This window comes from Ptychodera flava, chromosome 22, assembly GCF_041260155.1.
Source record: "Ptychodera flava strain L36383 chromosome 22, AS_Pfla_20210202, whole genome shotgun sequence".
Classification (NCBI taxonomy): domain Eukaryota; kingdom Metazoa; phylum Hemichordata; class Enteropneusta; family Ptychoderidae; genus Ptychodera; species Ptychodera flava.
The window spans coordinates 6,567,543-6,587,130 of NC_091949.1; the positions used below are offsets into that span (position 1 = coordinate 6,567,543).

General features: G+C 36.4%; 1 protein-coding gene across 1 annotated transcript in view; it reads right to left on the minus strand.

The window, feature by feature from the left end:
• The window catches only part of LOC139122554 (disks large homolog 5-like), a 114,151-nt gene that overhangs the window by 80,553 nt on the left and 14,010 nt on the right, over positions 1–19,588 (minus strand). The window lies entirely within an intron of this gene.

Below are 19,588 nucleotides of genomic sequence, written 5' to 3' on the forward strand. Positions count from 1 at the left end.
AACATCAAACATTCTCAGGTCACAAAAATTCGTAATTGCATCACTCTGGAGAAATATTTCCCTGTAAGAACATTCATCACTCCGTTCCCATCAATGTTATTACTGCTCGTCCTTGAAGCCTCCAGGGTTCATAAATAATTCAGCTAATATCATAAATAATCAAAGAAGGTGTTGTTCCCATGAAAAATAAAATCACAACACCGGGCGTACTGCATTGTTTCACTCTAACTGGCGCTGTCGGTAAACATGCACAAACAAAACTGCTTTATTGATTGTTTTATCCATGTCGGCAGTTCAGGTCTCTATCTAACTATAAGCCATGTTCTATTGTCAGTTTTGGCATCTAACTTGCCAAGCACCACCCTGCAACTAACAATCTGACATTTTCTCTGATTCTGATTCTTGTTATCGATGACCTCATCTGAACTCTCCGCCCATCTGAATAATTTTTCCTAAGAAAATTTTCCCCGTTTTCTTTCCCCCAATGTGTACAAAAGCGGCTAAATTTGTTTTCCTGCCACACTGACTGATTAGCTGTAATTTGCTGCTATGAATTCTGGCAATCTGCCTTACTAACTTACCTGAAAACCACAGAATATTACATGCTTACATTCGTCTGATATCTTTGTGTTTCATGCTCTTCTTGCTATTGCCGTACACAGTTCATGAAACCTACACGTCTCATTTCCGCATCAAAATCTCACATGCAGACTTACGACACAGCAGTACATATTATAGGCATTCACCTCCAACTTCCAACATCAATGTTCAAACTAGCTTCAATCACAATGTCATGACATGCACAGACACAACGTATGTATGTACGTTACCTCGCTCACCCTGGTGACGATAACTCATGCTATCTCCTTGACTCCTAGCTTGTGTATGCTGATCCGGAAAAACTTCCCAATTTTAACAACACTCAGCACCAGCGGGTGGCAGGCAATCAAATCGCGCATAAGCAAATTCAAGCATGTCAGACTAACAGCTCCTCATTGCATCCACTCTGGAGTCCTGGACGATTAAACTAATTGCACTCTTGGCAGCCAAGCCATTTCACCCAACTAAAACAAATTTATTGGTCTCTAAAGTGAATGCGAGGGAATATTCATTTTCAAACCCTGAATGATATGACAAGCTGACTGCCACCTGAATTGAACGCAATCATTGTGCAATTCACTCTCGAGGGCGCTCTAGGTGAAAGTGCACATATTGAATGCCCTACACAGACTGTCAATCATGTTGCAGCATCTTCTATGAGTGGATGTTAGACATTTCATGTAGTACATGGTATATTTTACATCAAAAGACAAAGAACATGTTACACATTTTTTCCTGCTTTCAATACTGCACAGTCACAATTCTGGTTTTGGAATCATAAACAAATTCATTTTAGTAGGCCAAAATTATTTCAAATATCAGTTGAGTAAAAACTGAAATTTTGTTCCATCTCAAAAACTGCCTTGTACTGCAATTTAACCTTTGACCCAATCAAATGTCGGCACTGGCAAACTCATACTTGAAAGATGAGCCAAATTAACTGCTAGCCCGGTGATAAATCACACTGTTTTTTTTTTAAATACAGAGGAACAAAGCTTGCAATCAAAACATTAGAAGGCCACAGATGTCTGTATCTCACAAATATTGATATCATCACAATTTTTACATTTTAAAATTCAATTGTTTTCAGCTATGACACTAAGTAACAGCAATATCCAGAACAGCCTTCTATATGCCATTAAATCATGAAAATATTGTTTGTAAAAAAATTTCCCATGCGAAGAAATCAGGGTTTACATACAAACACACATTTCAGTGGCACTACATTAACATGGCGAAAGAATACAAAGTGCTATTCAGGCTACAAATAGGTCCCACAAACACTAAAATCTATAGCCGCCAAGTCTAGCTTAAAGTGAAATATTTCCATTATTTTTATAGGCAGGAAAATTGGTCAAAATTTTCCTAGACAGATGATACCATGAATAGTCATTATTTACTTTTATCATCATTGTCAAAATAATTGAACACAAAACAAACAAGTCATCTGTTTTTTTGCAAAATTAGATTCTTTAGGGCACGGATCTGAAAGATAAAATCCCACTAGAATTTTTTTTTATTTTGGTAGCTACAAGAAATAGTTGTTGCAACCATGGTAAAGTGACATACAAGAGTGTTTTTGTAATTTCTGTTGTAATGCCAGAGAAAAATATCAGCGTTTCAGAAAACATCTTTGAACTTGTAGTCTCATTAATAGGGCTGTTTGCTAATGATGTCATTATCCTCTCATTAATTAATGTGCAAAAATAAATATTTCTCCGCAAATTTACATTACCTTTTTGGAAACTACACATTGAAGAATGACAAAATTATAGCTTAAGATGACAATAAATGTTACAACGAACATTAAAAGACATATTCACAGCTCAGACTACAAGGTGCAACAACAGCGCCATGCATGCAACACTGACAAAATCTGTCCACATTTCAAGCAGTAATGCCCAATGTCATCATGCATCTATATTCAGTAACAAGCCTGTAACCACGAACAACGCTCCTAAGAAAGAGGCAAGAAACAAACAAAAATCCACTGCTTCATCTATTTTTTAACCAAAGACACAAAAGATGTTAAATGATTAGAAAGCAGCCAACATATTGTGAAACCCTATGCCTCATGACCTGTTTTGCATCATGTGAATCAAAGTTAAATGTTGTGTCAACGACGCTTACGACACCCTAACAAAAACTGCTGAGAACAAGAGGCAGACAAATCCATACAGAGACAGATTTACAGACACAGAGATCTGACAAACACCTGCCCCATCAGACGACAAGGATGAAACAATCAAGACTGTTGAAGTCAATGATACCGATAAAACTTGTCTCTTCATATGGAAAGCTCTTCCCGTTAAGTGTAAAGTACTGCATTAAACTGCTTGAAACAAAGACAATCCATACATATTCAAGAGTTTAATGGGCAGAGTCTTAAGTTATGAGGAGGCAATTAACTATTACAGGGCGGCCGATTGTGAGGTGCAGCCTAAAATAATCAAGTGGCTTCTTTGCGTTTCTCATTGGCAGTTTATTCTCTGCCTAATTTTCTAAACGGCGGCTTTTCTGACATGAATTACAGAGTATTGAGGGGATGTCAAAGCACTGCTTGCATGATGGGAGCTAACCTTTGACCTGATGATGGCAGAGATGGAGCAGTCATCTTGGGTACTGACAGTACATGAAAGGCAGATCCTGAATGGAAGTGTTCATGAGGGCTGCCATCTTGGATGACAAGCCCGATCACAGACCTCCCAAGAGCAGGCGTACCCAGTCATTTGTGGCTTGGCAAACACAGTTTTCGCATTTGTAAGAACCTCAGTTAACGAAAGACTGTGATGGACACATCTTTAAGATAGCTAAGTTTTCCATGGTGTGTAATGACACACAAAATTCAGACTATAAACTTATGCTGAATGTAGATCTTAAAGTGCCTTAATTAAGTGGTGTGTGATATACCGGTACGTATACTATACACAGGGTAAGGACAACTGTAACTGACAATGTTTGAACCTTATGACAATCAGCAATGTTATGGACTTGAAGTTACACAGCTAGATTAAAGACAGTGCTGGCTGTAGCTACACAGTCAGTTACCTACAGATGAACAATAACCGGAAGGAGGGATCATAATCAATAGTGGCAAGACTGTAAATTCACCGTTTAACCCTTTCACCCCCAGTACCCTGTATACAGGTCCAACTTTACCATAGAAAACAATGGATTTGGGACAAACCACGATGGTGAAAGGGTTAAATGTCTATCAAATCTCTATGATGGTTCCATTTTGCTTGTAAAAATATTAGTTTTGGAACCAAATCCACACTTATGATACAGAATGTTCAATACAAAATCGTAAGCGAGCAGAATATATGCACCACAGTAGCCATTAAAACTGTCAGTGAACTCCTGTTCCCAGCATTCCATGGGAAACACCAGTAGCACTGAAGGGAAAGTGCCACAGTAGGGACATCGAAAGTGTCCCCATCCAAGCGGGAGTTTAATGTTTCACATTGGAAGAGGTGTGGTTGAAACAGATGTGAAACAAAGCTTAACAAGACTCATTTAAGAAAACACAGACTCTGGAAACTCCCTGAAACCAAGCCTAATTATAGAAATGTGCTTCTGAACCAGGCTGCGATTTTACACACACTGTGGCCACTTTCTAAGAATAACTACTTTATGATGACATGACCTGGCTTAAAAATAAGTCAAGTAAACATCGTTTTTTCTGCATTCATTAATTTCTTCTGGAGGTCACACTGATCCAGTTTCGCTGTAGTTTCATCAGAAATGGCTTAACCTCAGGCCTTGTGAGGTCAAATCTCCATTCTACCACTTCAATATAGTCACGGTTCTTTGTAGTTCAACTTGGTTTGCGGGAGAAAAGGAGATATACTTGTATTAACCTCTGCACTCCCATTGCCAGTAAACAGGTCCACATTCTCCATTGATACCAACAGCTTTTAGGCCAAACCATGGCGGTGAAAGGGTAACAAAGAACAAAAACTTGAAAATATTATCAAGAATTACTGCCACTGTCACTTTGATAAACGTAAAGTAGAAATTCCTTTGTGGTTAACAAAACACTTTACGGATTATGATTTTTTTTTCCCAAAAGTCCCAATCAATGAGTATCATGAACGCCATTATGCAAGAGGATCTTATCACATATTATGATACTCATTCAAGTCATTGCATGATGAGATAGATAGCTATCAGAAATCACAAAGAACTCCATCAAAAAAAACTTCAGAAGAAAAAGTCCCATGCGATACATATTTTTATTTTCGAATCTACCACAAGAAAATATTCATGATATAATGAAGCAGAGAGAAGAATCGTGATTCCACATATTGAAGTTAACTGTTGGAATTTGAAGAAACAATTTTGTCCTTCACAATAGCCTTTTGCAAACTCTTCAAACTCTCTATCTAGGTGAATGGTTATGCCCACAGGGAAAGGGACTATCCCACTTGAAGTTAATGATGATAGAAAGGACAGCTTCATCCAATGGAAAAATAAACCTTGAATCTTTTTGTCTTGCTCTAAAGGTCACTGAACAAGCCAGTTCTTGTCATAAATTACTTCCACATGAATAAACCTGCCTGCATGGGACTTCTCCCTGGACCTGGCCAAGGATGACTTCTTGAAAACACTAAAAAGATGGCAATGAAGGCCCGAGGTATCACAACAAAAACACTTAATGACAATGCAGATTCTGAAATGGAAAATCTCATGTTACAAATACAAAGTTTATTGCCCTCTTCGAAAAACCAAGCAGTGAAAAGACTAAGATCACCAGACATGTCAATGGCTCTACGTTGTTGCACCCCAAGGCTGCAAGATAACTATGTATTCTTTACAAGTTTAAACCACTTAAAAATATTCAAATGCTTACTTAAAAGGTTTGGTGAAAAAAGGTTAGATCATAACAGTTTGAAAAATTTGGTTGACCATTCTCAAGAGAACTAAGTCCATTATGAACCAAAAGATCTGGATACACAAACAACTAATATTTACCAAAACGTACGGTGACATCATTAGAAATATTCAAATGAGAGATGATGATCTACATTTAAAAACATGGACCAGATCCTTCATCAATATCAAGCCATATTGTTATGTTGCATTCGTGACTCAACCTCCCTCAGCTGGAAAACACCACAACACTGAATAAAATACAGAGATTGAGCCATGCACATTATTGTCCTTACCTAAGACTAAAGTTTTCCTGACATTCAAATCCATCTTCTTTCTGATATTTCATCAAGGCCATTTATCATGATCAAATTTATCCCTCAAATGGAAATGAAAATGGGAAGACTTGAAAATCGGACAGAAACAGGTCCTGAATTTTGCTGATCAACTGAATAGAATGCAAAGCGTATGAGTAAACCAGAGTTCCTTTGTCTTTATCCGGACCAATTAAGCCCACCCTGGTCTATCTCTGGAATGACCTTGACCCAGGGGTTGCTGGAAACCAAAGCAAACTAAACCAATTACTCTACAACAGTACAGTTTGAACCAATCAATGTTGGCCTTGGCTGCCTCCAAAATTACGACCCAGAGGCAAACATCTTAGGCTCACACATAATACCCATTTGAACTTTGCATGAACTTGGCAATCATTTATTTGTTCACTACATATGTGATGACTAAAATGCAAGCCCTAGACAGACTGCACCGATGCTTTGACAAATCTGTAAGGGCAGTTGTGGAAAGTTCACCCTTTCATTCCCATTTTGCTCTGAATGGGTTAATCCACTCCACTGAAAGCAGTGGGTGTGTACCACTCTGTCGGAGACATTAGGGATGTTCTGAGGTCTAATACTAAATAGGCTATGCAGAGCATATCAATTAATTCTACAACGCAGCTCCAAACATTTCCTCTTCAATATTCTAATTTTCTGAAATTTATACTTTTTGAGGTTGGCATATGAAGTCTCTTTCTTTTCATTCAAAGAGGTTGCATTAGTCACAACAACTAACAATCAAAGAGGATATCGCACTTTCTAACAGTGGGCTCCCTATATGTTCTATAATAAACTGCTTGACACATACTGTTAACAACATGGCGTTTATTCCTTTTTACCAAAAGAAATTTAACGAAAATACAAATTTCTTGTTGCTTCCTCTTGGTCCAGACAAACTACATGTACGGTACATGCTACATAAACACTCCATTGGTGATTTTTTTAAAGAGCGCCTTTTATATGGCTTCTAAAAACCCAGCATTTCTTTGCAGCAAATGGCTTTTTAATGAATGCCATCACTTGAGTTGAAAGGTCATTGCTCTTCTGAACAAAGCCAGTGTAAGTTTAGGGGAGCTTTTGTCAGGAATTCCCTTTGCTGTATCTTTAATACATCAGGTTCTACGCTGACATCCTGAGGGGTGAATGACCCCTCAGCCTCCCTCCTCCCTTTCATACACACAGACTAAGTCTCTGGTTGCAATGTTACAATGTATGAAAACAACCAGATATATGTGTTCCAACGTCATATCACTGTAGCTGTGCTGATATTGATATTGTACAGTCTTCTTAGTCTGCTTATCCTCTGAGAACAATAATGAGTAAGAAAATCTTGTAATCAACCGTAACTCAGTTTATCAAATCAAAGTCAAATTTTCCCGAAATCAAAGCAGTTATGTTGGTCAAGGTGGAAATGTAAGCTATTGCCTGAATCAGAACTGCTGGAGAGAGTGAAACCCAGTGATTACCTTTTGTCTACAATCATAATATGCAATGCTTGTAGATACATGTAACATCCTCTGATTTGGTCTGTCTGTCATGCGTTCATCTCTCATGTTTTCATGATCTGATCACGTTTCTTGCCTTTTTCTCTATCAATGTTGCGTGATGAAATCATGTCAGGTTGGTTTCAGATGCAAACAGGATGAAACTACTCTGTTCAAACATGCAATTATACAAACTAGTGAATTATTAAATGACTTTAACCAGTATTACATACATTTCCGTCACAGCTACATCCAATGTGGGACTCCCTATATAAATGTATACATTTATGCAAATTACACCACTGAGCATTGTATGAGAATGCAAATAACATGTTAATTGGCCATTTTCAATGGGGCATATTCATGAGCCTAAGATCGTGCATTATAAAACCAGTCAAGTTATTTGTACTGCAGGACCCATTCAATATACGGCTAGTTTTCTATCGGGTTCGAACCCACACAATACTTGTGAAGGACTGGAGCATCATACCTTTACTTTATCACAGAGTGACATCTATACACTGGAAGTACAATCTATTTGTATGAATAGATGCAAAGTGTATGAACAAGCATTGTTTAGATATGCAAATTTGATGATAACGATTTCCTTCTCAATGTAGAATATTCATGTACCTAAAATCAACTATAATACACCAGATTTTTGTACATCCCGACTGCTTTCAATGAGGAAGGCAGACAGACCCTTACACAGTACACTATTAGATGAGCTTCTTCACCAGAATGAAGTACTTTGTAATTGACCATTGTGTTGCTGATCAGACACACAGACAACCATCACTTCAAAAGTATCTTTCTACATCATTATCTTGTTCTATGACATTGTTGAAAGGTACGAGATCATGTGGTGAACAGAGCAAGCAAACTTTATTTATTTTTCGCATTTTGTGTTTTATTGAGTCAACTGGGCACAACATGTGATGTCTCAACGATAACTACACAGCTACCGCGCTCAAGCCAATTAGAAAGGTTGTCATGATCGAACAGTGGCCACAATGCCAAAGCACAAATTTGAGATAGCAAAACCCAACCCTGATCTTCCTTTAGGCCCACTGTAAGCATCTGTAATGAATGTTCATGTGTGTTATTAAAATGACAAAGCCATCAAACCAGAAATAGGGAGGTTATCGTTTGACATCATCTGTGTCTTGTTTTATACCCCAGTAAGTGCCATTTTCAGGAGCCCATGACAATCAATGGCGAACAGAAATGGCTTTGATACAGATGAAGTGAACCATTCAAGGTCAACAAATAACCTTGACATACTGTCATCAATAATTTGGAACACCCAAACCCTTGACCTACATCTACATCCTATGAAGTATATACTAAACTTTCTAGTATTTTGTGCCTATGGGGAGTTGAGTATAACCTATTTGTCCATGTGACCAGCAACATTTTGTCATTTCCGCTGTGCAATCATGTTTATACACGTAATGATAGTGAATATGGCATGTCACATGTGATGTGCTATTGTGTTGTGTCCACACAGCTGCCATCTGTGTATGGGGGAACACAGGTACTGTACATTACATTTTATTTCACCGAACTACCGAGACAAATATGCACCATGTCTGAAGAATGCTAGACCCGTTGTCATCCTATCTCTTGTCAGAGGGCCAGTAGCTGTATCACCTGAAGACATTTGCAGAAAGACACAGCTATGATAACGTTGCATCTAAAACATGTTCAAGTACAGTACTCATACATTCTCATCACACAGCTGTGGGACGAGACCAACAGTCTTGGCAGTAGCCATCCAAAATCCCACAAGTGCAGTATCTGGTGAATAAAACCTACTTCACAAAAACTCAAACAAATATCTTCACAGCAACTTATCTATGTTTTCCCTTTCCTGTTCTCCTGAACTTATTGCTGATCTGTCAAGACTGTCGGGGATCGAAGTTTACAGTCTGTAAACTTATCCTGACGTACACACTATGGTGATAAAACTATCTTATTAAGGTTTATTTTTCTAGAAATTGGCCTTTCTTTGGTTAATTAACATTTCAGGGTTGTTTGGGATTGATTTTTATGTTATGATAAAAATAATTCCTCAGAGAAAATTTGGAATTTTAAAACAGGAAATAAGTAATGTTGAAAATCTGCCTTCCACGCAGCTCATGTAAATGTACAGTAGCAATAACATCATCACCTTCACTAGCCATCATCAGAATAAAATTTTCTCTGTGAAAACATCTGCTTTTATTTTGCACATTTTTCGCTCATATTTATAAAATATTGAAGTGTTTAGTCTTTTTCAATCCAAAACTGAACTTTGAAATTACTAAAAATGTGGAAAATGTGAAAATATTTGTTAGAAGTGAAACTGTCTGTTGCTGTCAGCAGAAAGTGTTGAGTGAAGGAGTATTGGCAAACAGGAAAGCAACACTGGGTAGCATCGGGTATCAGTTATTTGATCAATAAACTTTGAAATAGTTTGCTGAAAACACACGTCATCACTGCAGGCCAGCAAACTCTACAATTTTAGCATTCATACCATTTGAATATCTTAATTGAATTCGTATATTTATTTTTCTCTTGCATAAACATAGAAGGCCTAATACTACTTGATGCAATACCAGATGTTAAATGTTATTCCACTGATGGAAGCAAATATTCAAATTATTATAATGTTGACAAAATGTTACATTTTCTCCTTTTATATTTAGCTTGAAAATTCAGTGGGAACATACAGGAGTATTGCATTTTTTCCCTGCTGCACGTTCCCATAGCACTGACCTTTGACATGTAATGCAGATCACCAAATATCATTTTTTCAACGTTCCCCCTTGGTCTCCAAACAAAATGACCACTTACACGGTATTTCTGTAGATTAGACAAATTCTATTTAAAGACTTCACTTGCCCTAGAAATGGAAAAAGCATGAGGGCTATTTCTTTTGCCATCAGCCCTACCTCAATCCTTGTCGTTTATAATTTTTGTTCGACCATTTATCTGAACAAGCGACCTAGCGGCCGATATAGCTCCGCTGTGTTTATGTAGAGAATAACTATTTTTGACACATGTGATGAAGAAGGAGGAAATCTTTGATAGCTCAATGCAGTGGCCAGAAAAAAGTGGCTAAAATAAGCTGCAAAAATACACAATTGAAGATTTCATCATACTTTGAATATATCACATCGGATCATCCCTAGGAACATGTCAACCAAAGCTATCTGATGAGTAGTGTTTTGAGAATAAAATTTTCTGACCAAAAATGGCAACAATTGCCCCCCCAAAATAAAAATTGCAGATTTCATCATAATTTCAAAAGATCAAATTGAGTTCATCTATAGAAACCTGTATACCAAATTCAAAGCTGTTAGACCAGTACTTTTGAGAAACACATATTTGACCAAAATGGGAAAAATTGCCACAAAATTCAAAATGCATATTTCATCATTATTTCAATAAATATCATGTAGTTCATCTATGGAAACCTGTATACCAAATTTCAAAGCTATCAGATGAGCAGTTGTTGAAATACACATTTTTTGACCTAAATTGCAAAAATTGCCCCAAAAATACAAAATTACAGATTTCAGGAGAAATTAAATATATATTACTTAGCTCATCTGTAGGAACCTGTATACCAAATTTCAAAGCTATCAGACCAGTACTTTTTGAGAAACACGTTTTTTGACCAAAAATAGCAAAAATTGCCCCAAAATTACAAAATCGCAGATTTCATCATAATTTCTACAAATATCATTAAGGTGATCTGTAGGAACCTGTATACTAAATTGCAAAGCTATCAGATGAGTACTTTTGGAAATACACATTTTTTGACCAAAAAATGGCAAAAATTGCCCCAAAAATACAAAATTGCAGATTTCATCATAATTTCAATACATATCATTTAGTTCATGTGTAGGAACCTCTATACCAAATTTCAAAGCTATCAGATGAGTAGTTTTGGCAATACACATTTTTTGACCAAAAATGGCAAAAATTGCCCAAAAATACAAAATTACAGATTTCATCAGAAATTCAATATATATTACTAAGTGCATCTATAGAAACCTGTATACCAAATTTCAAAACTATCAGACCAGTACTTTTTGAGAAATACATTTTTTGACCAAAAATGGCAAAAATTGCCTTAAAAATGCAAATTTGCATATTTCTTCACATTTGAACAAATCTTAAATAGATCATCCCTAGGGACATAGTACCAAATTTCAAAGCTATCTGACCGGTAGTTTTGAAGAAGAAGATTTTTAAAGATTTTTTTACCAAAAATGACAAAAAATTGCCTTAAAAATACAAATATGCAAATTTCACCACGATTTGAAGAAATCTGACTGAAGTCACCATAAGTAAACTGCATATTAAATTTCAAAGCAATCGGACAAGCGGTTTTGAGAAAAGAAGATTTTTTTACCAAAAACACCAAAAAATGCCCCAAAAATACAATATGCAAATTTCACCACGATTTGAACAAACTTAAGTGAGGTCACCCCAAGTGAACCGCATATAAAATTTCAAAGCAATTGGACTTGCGGTTTCAGAGGAGAAGGCAATTGTTGACGGACGACGACGACGACGACGACGACGGACGACGGACGACGGACGACGACGGACGACGACGGAAAATCAACCTATTTGATAAGCTCCGCGTCGCTGACAGCGGATCTGAAAAAAACAAGGAAACTTTGGCGGACTGCGCAAAAATGTTGGCAATCACCCACTGATTACGAACAGACCTGCTGATTTTCATCAGATTTGGTTTAGCCCTGAGAACAACACATGGACCTGTCATTTGGTCTTTTACATGTCATGGATATGACAGACGGAATTCCACCGACTTGGCAGGACAATGGCTCCTTAATGTTAGCCTTCTGGGCACCCTGAAGATAGGTGCAATATCAACCAACTTAGCAGGATGAGGGTGTAAATGTAACAGTTATAAGCATGAAAATGTCAGAACTTGAAACACAGCATTCTGTTTTATCTCCATTAGCTCTTGACTTCATCTCGAAAAGGTGTGTTAGTTCACACATCAGGACAACTCATCCTCACTGACAAACACTCAGACCGCACTTTGAAACAGCCCCATTACTCTGAGTGACAACAGGTACTAGGTACCTTCTGACTTGGAAACAGGTGTTGAAGAGTTCCAGTTCTGTTAAGTTTTTGATGATAACTGACACCTGTCCAGTGGAGTCCTGGAGAATACCATTACTTCCACATACAGAATCCCTAGACACATATATCTACATGGAATTTACAGGCACACGCATAAATAGTCAATGAAGCTGAACGCTTCTGCAAAATGAATTATTAATTCATTAGCAATATGGTTTTCTCATCAACCAGGTCATACCTTCACACTGATGCTGATTATATTTCATTTATTATAAATGTTCTCTCCCAGCAATTTTCACGTAATTTAGACGACAGTAAAATTTCACACCTGTTGTTTATTTACAAAAATTCTCCAAAGTTAACATTTCATATAAATCATATAATAACTTCACTGTAAATCAAATTTCCCTTTGAGATCAATACCTTACCGGCAAATAAATATACATGTGATGGTGGCTGGCAAGGCCTGGACTCCGGCTTGTGTACTTCTAGTTCGTTTATCTATTACAGATACCAGTAAGACTGAACGGAGGTCGTTGTACTTTTAACCTTGCAAAAAAAAGCCCCTCTTACATCTACCAATGTAAAATTAGCCATCATGGCTGCTGATTGGCCAAACTTCCTATTTTTATCTATAATTTTCTTTCACTTGAGAAGTTATTTATGCGTCCTTTACTGGGAACCCCTAGACAGCAAGCAGTTCAAACACCATTCACACCCATTTGTTTAACAGTATCAGAATTAATCATCCGATGAATGGATTTAATCTAAGTAAAAATCTAATTTTTTGTACCACCAAGCTTCATTTCACCCCATTATATCACCAGAAATTACACAAAAATACAGTTTAAAATGGCCACCAATAACTTGTGCAATTTTACTTCTTTAAAACTACACATCCATATTCAGTTATTGTACAGAAAACATACCAGATCAAATGGAATTTGTGGACGATACTTTGATCTTCAAGTTTACCAAACATGGACATACTTTCAACGAAATTCGGACTGATGATTGTGAACTGTCGCCCCTTGGCAAAAATATTACCCTCTACTGTTCATTTGTTACTAAATCATATCAGAAGACAAGGGTAAAAAGTTTTGATTCCAAGTATATTCAACAAAGAATAATGATCAAATGAAAATGCATAGCATGAACAAGAATAGCAACAATAAATTAACAGATTGAAACTATTTCAAACTTACAATAAAGACATATTTCATCATTTCAAGCCCAAAACATGGCTGTTACTCAAACCAAATAGAGGGTAATACCAATAGATAACAGGGATAAGCCTTGCATTGTGACATGAGTTTTACACTAAAATCTACTGCTATACGACAGATGCATGCCTGGCGATGATGGATTTGGACACAAACGGAACTGGAAAAGCAGATGAGATCCAGCTTCTCCATCCTAGATCAAATCACCTCAACTATTACTGGGTATATCTGTTTTATTCCAACAAACAAAGATATGCATGACCAGTTCCAATCATATCAAAGAGGTATACGACACCATCACAGCCCGATGGCATTGGGTGATTCACTCTGCTATATCACTTTTTGTCAGGGACATAGAACGACAAGTCTAACACTGCTACCAACCTTACCATGGAATTTTCCACACTTTCATTATCAATTTTACCTGTTCAAAACAACAAAGCAGGATGTTTATTGTGCACTTGTGTACAGGTTCTCTGCACACACTATTAACCCTTTTCCTGCCAAGTCCATATTTCACCACCAGGTCAAGATGGTTAAAATTAATGAAACACAACATATTCCATATGATGTATTTTAACATAATACTGCACATTTGAAGGCTGTTGAAAACATAATACTGTAAAGTTGATTTTTTTTGGACAAAAGATGCTATAAATACCAAGCCAAGTGGGTGAAAATATGTCATGTTTGGCTCAATACGCTTTTTACTGACTTGGCTGATGGGGAAGTGATACAGTTATTACTGTCTGGCAGGAAAAGGGTTAATGAACATCCTAGCACCGACGCATGACATCGTAACCACCCTTTCAATACAAACTCGACAACCTTGTTTTTGTACAGCAAGGTTTGACCAAAAATCAGGAAATATAGATGCAACCCTAGGTGAAGCTTTACAGTGCTCTTAGACCTTGAAAGATGCAATATACAATATACATGCAAAAGTCTCCCAGCATTCATATAGCAATTTGTACCACACATCCTGTGTACATTGCTTAAGACCCTGGCTGGACTGGCAATAAATTGAAATTTTGAGTTGTTGTCCTATGAAATAACAGGTTGTTTTGCTTCTATTTATTGATCAAAATTGGGCACACTGCCAGTGGTCACAGGATTTTCAACAACCAGAGGTGCAACACGTGTTCCTTCTTGTTGACAGACTGATCTTCAGTGCAGCTTCTACGACTGCCACATTGGATTCAAAAAAGGTCATCAACAATTGCATGTTTTCATTTTGCTTGCAAGCCACTGAGTGAAAGGTTGCACAATGTACGGTACTTCATGATGGTAACCTAAAAACACATAGTACACTGCTCTTGTACTGACTTTGAAGGAAATCAAAAAAGGAAAACCTCAGAAACCTTTCCATTCTGAATTTATTGCTCACATCACAGCTGAGTATAAGCATTGCTAAAGTATGCAAATCAAATGATAATGATTGATTTTTGATGGAAAATATTCATTGGCCTAAAATTTTGCACATTATCACACATTTAAGTTGCCAATAATGGCTGCCATATTGGATTGGAAGACAAAACAAACTTTCATAAAATGCAATTACTTATAAAAACAATATGAGCTTGTATCAAGACTTGGAGGAAAATCAGGTTAGGAAACCTGGGAAGAACAGTCAAATACATTTGTTTATTTTGAATTAAATTGTTTTATTGCCATATAAGGTAATACTGAAATTAATATTTGAAGATTTGAAATAGCATTCAGTTAAATTCAGTTGTTCTACACTGGAGTTGAATGTTAATAGTTTGCAGGTACTTAAGGCACAGTCAGATGTTCAACACTTCAACTTAGCCAGACCAGGGTTAATCTGATACCTGTATAAATACCCAACCCATATATTTTCAAGCTACTACAAACTAAATAAAGATCCCACCATGGTCTATTTACAAACTGTATCAGACATGGCTATAAGCAGCAGTGTTACTGCGTAACTTCAAATCAACAGAAACTTGGAAACTTGCAGTCAAGCATACAGGTATGTAAATAAGTTTTAACTTATAGAAAACAATTATATTTTTAAAAAATTTTGGAGGCAAAGGTGGAGAAGGAGACGGGTACCAATCAGAACCTAGTTGCTCTATGGGTCAAAGGTCACTGCTTGACCAAAGGCTGTTGTCAAATGCTACCAGCATCATCGATCAAGTTATAAATAATACTGGATGGGGAGGGTTTTATTGCCACCACTACCACCAGCCAAGGCTGAGATCACTGCCCTCAACACATGATGTCCTAATTCTCGTCCAGGGAGTAAATCCATTTTAATACAAACACAACTTGGCCATTTTGGACTTGACATCCATAATCTCAAAGATTTACAGGATCAGACGGGATTACCGCGGATGAATTATATCAGATCTTGAGATGACAGTGTTTATATTTGAAGTCTTGAATTAAAATTCCTCCAATCTTGACAAGGTCATAACTTTTCTCTGATGATGAAAACATCAATTAACTAAATGGATTCCCACGTTAAAAATAGGCGGTTGAATTAATCTGTAATAACACTTTTGCTGTCTTTCCTGAAACTTAAATAGGAAAATATAATATATGTGTGTATATTATTATACCCAGGTCTTTCAGATAATCTGTTAAGAGCTGGGAAGTTTGATGTATGTGACACAAGTGGACTGGCTTGCCTTTCTGCCCTTCTTCCCTCTCTTTTGTTAATTATTTCTTTGTTTAAGTGTGTTTGATTTTATTTATGATCTACTTATTTGTTTTATTTATTTGGCTTTTTCATCTAGAGTTCCATTTGCTATTTTTTGGGGTTTTTTGTTTGTGTTTGTTTGATGACAGGATGAACAATTTTACACAGATTTTCTTATGTTGTACTGTCAGGCTCTTAAAATCTAAATATTCCAAAAACCCACCACAAAAATCATGAACTATGTAGTAATTCAAGATATTTTTGAACAATCCTGGAAGCCAAACATCTGTGTGTGCTTGACCACAGGTCAAAAAATGATTTTCTAAACGTCATCAAGACCTCTTGCCTCACTGATTATGACAAGTTACATCATCCAAATCAAAAATTACTGTCAATATCTACCATATGCCTGTAATTGCATATTCACCGACCTACAATACTGTCACAGGAAAAGTTGGTCACATTTGCAGTAAAGATGATTAAGCCAAATTTAGTAATGACGCTCATTATGACCTCTCCCCAGAATTGTCAACATGCATTATTGATGTTTCTACCAATTTTCAAGAAGTACCATTTTTACTACATTAAATCTGTTTTCATTTGAACAAATGACCTCATAATATGCTCTGGCAGTTTTTTCCCAAATTTCCTAGCAATTCAACTATATTTGCTTGTTTTAGGGGACAGTGGGAATGTATAATTTCTGTACAACACTCATTTAACATTTGCATATGTCAAAATACCATTCTACATGGTCACATATACATTTCCCGCCAAAACTATAATGTTTAACTGTCTACCTGCAGTGACAAATATTCGCAGACTAAGCCATCAGCAGGCTGTGGGGGAAATGACCAGAAAAGTGTAACGAGTTGATCTCAATGATTAGGTACTTCTTGCGGTCCATAAGCTGATTACCTTACAGTGAAATAAAACTTCACATCAAATTTATCATTAATTTTTGGCAGTTATTCAAGAAAATACGAAGTTAATTTATTTTTTTCATGAAACAATACATGTTCCAGGGGTGGATTAATACTAGGCATTTCATCACCAGCTTTTGCAAAAAAAGAATTTGATTGCTTTCCTAAATCAAGTGAGACCTTGTAAAGACTTTCAATAACACCTGCCAACTGAAAATTAATTGTAATTTCCATATTTGATCTAGAGGTAATGCAAAGCACCACACATTTCATGGTGAATGAACTTCATTTGCGCTGTCATGGATGGATTACAAAACTTATTTCTGCAGAACATAACTGTTTATTTTACACATTCTGTTAGATCAAGTTTTCTGATGAAAAAAATGGCCTCTGAACAAAATGACAGATTGCTGGAATAGGTTGTTGGAGAATGAAACTGCTGCCAGGTTTTTGAACAACAAATATTACAAAAGAAAATTTGAACATTTGAAAAATTCGGAAAAAATTTAAAAAATTTTAAAATTTGCTATTTTAATTCAGCATCAAACACAAACAAGGTTTCCATCGTGTAACAAGGCATATGCATAGTACAATATTGCAAAATGATAACTGAAAAAGAGCCAAACCCCCGCCCTCCCCCAAAAGGCATGTTTCATCTGTCCCACTCATGCTTTATATCAATGAAAACAAAATACTGTAATAAGGTGATCCATGCAAATAATTTGTACTCCAATTTTGCACCTTCATATCAAATCTGAGTTAATTATGTCAAAACTAAGAATAATCCTACAGTCAACAGAGACAATGTAAATGCATCCGGGCTTTTGATGAGATGAAAGTTGGTGTTTTATGGGAAAACAGCACTGAAAATAATTATGAAAAGGTTACTGAGCACTAGAAATAGAAATTCATATAAATGTGCACTATCTCTACAACAGGAAAGCTGTCTGTTTTCCACATTGTTACTTTTCCAAGGAGACATGGTATTTTGGTCAAATTCTTTCAAGTTATTCATACATGACATCACACTACTATTAATATCAACTTCTTCACAGAGAATCAAAATATAGAAACAAGGTTAGACGTGATGACCATTCATCGTGTTTTCAATGACAGAAATACCAAATAATTCATAACCATTATGCACAAAATAGCTGTACTGAAATAACTTTACAATGTCAACAGCTGCCCTATGGCCTGATCCACCTCTATTTTTGAACAAATTACATTCAATATAGGACTCATTTCATATTCACCATAAAATATACGTCAAATTAAAATACGTTTCATGTTACAAAATGATAGGAAAATTCTAAACTGTAATTTTTTGAAAATATTTGATGTGAACTGTTTGATTAATATTGATGAAGTTATCTGATGATGTGGAAAACTTTAATCTGATTAACTGCCTCAGGTAATGAAGGAAAACGTAATTAGTGCTGACACTGTCTTTGTTATTGATTTTTTTGCTGATTTGGTTTTTAGTTCCTGTCAGAGAAAATGACTCACCTACAGGTTTTAAATGCAAAGAAGGAAAGCATGGTAAATGGCAACTGAGTGATGATCATGAATATTAATATATGTCAAAGGTCATGTTGAAACAATATGTCAGAGGTCATAATGAACCCATCTTGAATCTGACAATGATGTATGATACATGTATGTGATATCAATGAATAACTTTCCTTTTAGAGATTACATATGCATTGATGCAGTGTATATGTCGAAAGCAGCCCGCTTCTTCTGCATACAGTAAAACCGATTTACAGAGATATTTACTTTTAAAATTAAAGTTTAATGCTGAGGACACAAAATGAACCATGGTACAAACTTCATCAATGTACATCATATGCAAACATAGGAGATGGTGCGTACAGCAAAGTATCTTGGAAGTCATGTGACCAGACGCCCTTTCCAAGAAATGAACAATAGTATCAGCAATGTTCCTGTTTCGGTTTTGAAATAAGCACATGAATTCTTATCCTCTTGGTACATGTACCTACTGCTGAAAACAGTTAACAATATCGTCCAGATCTCATTGGTTGTTGACATGGACTATTAGAAAGAAAAGTGATGACATTAAATCTGACAACCTAAATTGCACTATGGGATATCTATCTCACAAGTAGGCAACTGCACAGATGTCTCTGTACATATATGTATGTATGTGTTTGTTTGTGTGTGTGTGTGTGTGTGTGTGTGTGTGTGTGTATATGTGTATATGACAGTGTTCTCCCTGAATAAGGTAACAGGGGCGTGGCGCCCTCTTGTAAATTCCGAGCGCCCCTTGCCAGAAATGAAAAAGATTTATTTTTTTTGAAAAATAAAACAATAAAATGTACGGGGAAAAAGTTGACAGTGATTTACAAGCAAAATG